General features: G+C 33.7%; 1 long non-coding RNA gene across 1 annotated transcript; it reads right to left on the reverse strand.

Annotated features, from left to right (window-relative positions):
- Nucleotides 1-484: 484 nt before the first annotated feature.
- LOC132623574 (uncharacterized) lies at nucleotides 485-4376 on the reverse strand. Its single transcript, XR_009576293.1, has 2 exons — nucleotides 3539-4376; nucleotides 485-2877 (listed from the first exon to the last, which is right to left on the reverse strand). It is a non-coding gene; the product is annotated as an uncharacterized LOC132623574 (long non-coding RNA).
- Nucleotides 4377-4695: the final 319 nt, after the last annotated feature.

Genomic DNA, 4695 nt, shown 5'->3' on the forward strand with positions numbered 1-4695 from the left:
TACGCTAAGCCAAACACTTTTTCAACATTTGATTTTTGTTTTAACAACTAACAAAGATAAAACTAACTAGAAAGCGGGTAAAATGATCAATGGCCACTAGTATGAATACAAAGGAAATTATGCTCAAGTGACGATCCAATGTATTTCACGATTTTACAACTATGAGTGATTTTATGCTAAGTAGATAATGATCTCTAAAATCTCATCAAAAGTCTACCGACCAAATCAATGAATTTCACTCTAAGCTTTCTCAAGCCTTAAAGTGTGATATTAAGCACAATCAATATAATTTTAAGTAACTTTCCTATCTGTAGCTCAAATGTTTAGATGAGTTTTAAAACCCAAATTCTTGTTAATTAATCTTTCCAACCTCAATCATCCTCTTTCGAGCTCAAATCGGAGTAAATGGGTGGGTCTTTAGGTTAGCTAGTCCCTTAAGAAACATTAAAGACCAAGATTAATTAAACCATATTAACTCACTTCATTAGCAATAAATGTCATTTAATATATAAGCAAAACAAGAGTTTCGTCCAACGCTTTAATCATAGAATATTTTCATAATCAAGATTGAAGTGAAGAAAATAAATACTACATACTTAGATATTCATTACAAAGCAAAGAATCAGAGAAATGGAGAAAAGTTTAAGAAAGTTCTCAACCCAAATCTTCAAATCTTCAATTCCAAAGTGTGGTGTAGAACCCTAGCCTCCAAGAATTGTGCTTTGTGCCAAAGATCATGATATTTTCCTTCAAGTGTTGCTTTTATAGCTCCCCAATATTTCCACATCAAAATTCGACCAAAACAGCCCATATTTTCAGATTTGCAAATCTGTCCTGTTTTGGCAGTTTTAGCCATTTTTGTCATTTTCTTTACTTTGACCTCTTTTTGACTTGTTTTTCGTTTGATTTCTTCATGATCACTTCTCAATCATATAGACCTATAAAATTGAAGTAAACGACATTAAATGCACTAATTTTCAATTAAAACATAACAACAATCTAAGATTAAAGAAGAAATAAGTTGAAAAATACCAACTTATCAAACTCCAAACTTAAACTATTGCTTGTCCTCAAGCAAATCAAAACTTACAATTCCCTTCCATGGACTCAACTCAATAGTTCACCAATATTATACAAAGTCAAAAAGATCTACTTTAAGCACAAAAACATGAATTTGATTGGCACTAACAATTAATCCAAAACATATGAATCACCAACTTCTCAAAAACTCTTTTTTTTTTTTCAAGTGTGCAAATACCAAACTAATCAAAGTAGCAATCAAGTCATGACACTAAAGCTTCAAAAGTTGCCTCTTTATCAAAAAACAACATTCTTTTGTTCATTCCTCTAAATTGAAATTTGGAACAAATTCACAATTCAAGTTCTCACGTGCCCTCACAATTAAGAGATAATCCCAACTCACAAAGTGCAATTTAAAACAAAAATGGGATATCAAATGGAAAGAATTAGCTCTCTCTCTCTCTCTCTCTCACACACACACACACACACACAAAGATGTTCAAATGCACACAAGTAGTACCATAAGTTTGTCCTTCATATATTTCTCCACTAATGTAGACACACTTGGTTCAAAATCTATTAGGACTTAAAGGGTTGTAATGTAGGCTTTTGGTTAAGGTAGGGGCATAATTTGAAATGGTGAATCAAAAATCTCCCTAAACACTACAATTTTCAATAATCAAAGCACACTTCCTTTAAAACTTTTCTACCATTTTCTTCATCTTTTCATTTCACCATCTAGTCTTTCCATTATTCACAACTCTTTATTCATCCTTCATTTTTCTTCATTCTTTTTGTTGTTGTTTGTTCTTTTTTTTTTTTTTCAAAATTTCAAGGAAGACCACTATTTCTTTTTTTCATTTTCACCTTTCAAGCAACTTCCACATCACACTTTACCAACCATCACCCCCAAACTTAGGCTTTTAGCCTATGTTTGCACTTTCAACGCATTAAGGAGGTAGGGTACCAAAAGATGGATCAATGACGAACAGAGTAAAGAATGTAACATGGTTATCAAAGAAAAGGTTAAAGGCTCAAAAAGGGTTGACTAGGAAAAATATGCAAGGGTAGAAAATTTAAGGCACAAAAAGGTTCCAAGTAAGGCCTAACATCATTTTCCAAACCAAGTGTAGTCTAGGATTTCACCTTGAAACTTATTCCCGGCAAGTTCTAGACTACGAATAATGAAAAAGAACCCGTGAAAACTTCACCACACATGGCACATGAAAACCCAATTGAAACAAATGAACTCCAAAAGCCACTCATAGCCTAAAGAGACTAATTAGTGAAAATAAGAACCAAAAATTGAGTCTAAAAGTCACAACAAGAATCCTCACTTCAATCTTTTTTTCTTTTTCAAAATTCAAAAATTCATATGCCAAGGTTTAAATGTGTTGGTACCAAGCAAGCAAAAAATTGGCCAAGGGAAAAAAATCACATCCCAACACCATTCCTACAACTAAACAACAAGAAACTAAAGAAGCTAGTAATAAAAATAAAAGAAAATAATAATTAAAAGAAAAAAAATATATATACTAATATAAATGTCATTAATAAAATACCAAAATAAAATCAATCTACCAAATTATCATCCATCATGACATATCATATCCCATCACAAAAGTATCTATCAAAATAAAGCCTCCCCCAACTTAAAATGTTACATTGTTCTCAATGTAACTATATAATTAAAGCAAAAGTTAAGACAAACTCCCTGAAAAGATGATGTTGTTGAGCTAGTGCATTTAAGTGGGAAAATCTTCCACTTCTCCTTGAGTTGTTCCATGTTAACTTGATGCCATTTTGTGTCACAAAGTACCTTGGATCGTTACAGGGATATCAGCAGCAGTAACCCAACTTCAATTAAAAAGAACATTCTCCTTGTCACCATTCAAAAAAACAAATTGAAGTGCAGATTATGTTCAATCAAATCAATCATTCCAAGCGTAAGCACAACAAGCTCAATCCAAAGTTCAATAAAAGCTATTTGCACTAAGAGTACTGGATAATTGAATTGAGCTCTGGTTGGTAAAATTAATGCACTAGGAACTTTTGCAGCAACCTAAGATGCCTAGGCTTTGAATGATCAATAAGAAAATACAAGTGCATTATTCATGATTGAAGTTACTTCTAAAGCTCATTTCAGATAGCTCTCACAAAGAAATCACCACACAATCTGAATAAAATACTTTCCAAACAACTTTACACTTACTTCTACTCATCTCATAATGTCGCTCGGTTACTCAAACTTCACTGGCGAATTAAATTTTCTATCAGACAATTTATCGAACAAGTTGCGTGCCTAAAAATCCAATGACTTTTTGAAACAACTAAGCAATTGAATTACCTCCCACTTTAAAGGGAATTATAGTTCAATCAATAATAGCTTCATCTCAGTCAACCAACAACACCAAAATTGCACGAAGTGTGTCCCAAATTTCACATTAAACACATCATGGAAAAAGAGAAGAATGAGACTTGCAAAGAAGTAAGAAGGAGAAGGAGACGAGGTACTTACTTGGTAGTAACGTTGGTGTGAGCAGCTGCGTGAGAAGCAGAGGTTCGGGACGGGAGTTGCGGTGTGTGAGAGTTAAAATATGGGACTTGTTGTGTGTGTGCTGATGTGTTGTTGTATGTTGCCGTGTACCACACTAAAAGTCTCATATTATCAATAGCTAATTTTTGGGAGTTGCTGTGTGGTGTCCAGAAGGAAACGAAAACAGAGAGGGACCTTGTGCTTTTGTTTTTGAAAAAAAAAAAAAGATTTTAATCACTTACCCTGGGGTATATTAAGAACATAACAAGAACAAAAAAAAAAAAAAAAAAAAAAAAAAAAACCCCAAGAGTGGTCCGCGTTTTGTCGCTGCTGAGCCCAAAATTGAAATATCAAGAACTCATCCTACAACAGTTTTTATGCATTTTTTTTTGGCACTGTGTGCCACTCCAACATCCCAAGTTGGTCCAAATCAATTCCAAAAATTATGAAACTTGATAGAATGATCAAAAATAATAAAATAAACTATCCTAAAAAATAAAATTTCAAAAATGACTTAGAATTTTAAAAACGATGGGTTGCCTCCCACCAAGCGCTTAATTTAACGTCGCGGCACTTTATAACTTTTCTTTCCATTTGGAAGATATGAATTTGCGCCCCAACTTTGAATCAAGATTCCGGTGATGCTCGCGAGGCGATGGTGGGACAGCTAATAGGGCAACTCTCGAGTATCGCATTTTGCACTTTTTGGCCTTTAAGTGAGGAATGTCATTTTGTCTTCTTGGCACAACAAACTTCAAAATAAAAATGCTTTCTTCTTCATTTTTAGAATCCTCCATAGGCTCGGTTAGTTCAAGTTCCATCTCCTCAACCAAGCACAATGTTGAAAAATGGTTGGAATGTGATCCAATGCGCTCAAATTTCAAATTTGCCTCATCTTTGACATCCTTACCTAAAATGAACTAGTCTTCAAAAACCATTTCATGAACTTTTTTATGCAACTCTAGTATCAGTTTTTTCAATCTCGGCATCCTTCATTAAAATTGGGTCGGCTGGTTAGCATTCCACGATTAGTTCTTCAAGATCAATCTTGACCTCCTCGTCTATGGAAATCAACTCAAAACTACTATCAATGACCATTTGATGTTGAGCATTACATGTCTCAATTTTCGCAATCAATT

Source organism: Lycium barbarum, chromosome 12 (genome assembly GCF_019175385.1).
Source record: "Lycium barbarum isolate Lr01 chromosome 12, ASM1917538v2, whole genome shotgun sequence".
Lineage (NCBI taxonomy): Eukaryota > Viridiplantae > Streptophyta > Magnoliopsida > Solanales > Solanaceae > Lycium > Lycium barbarum.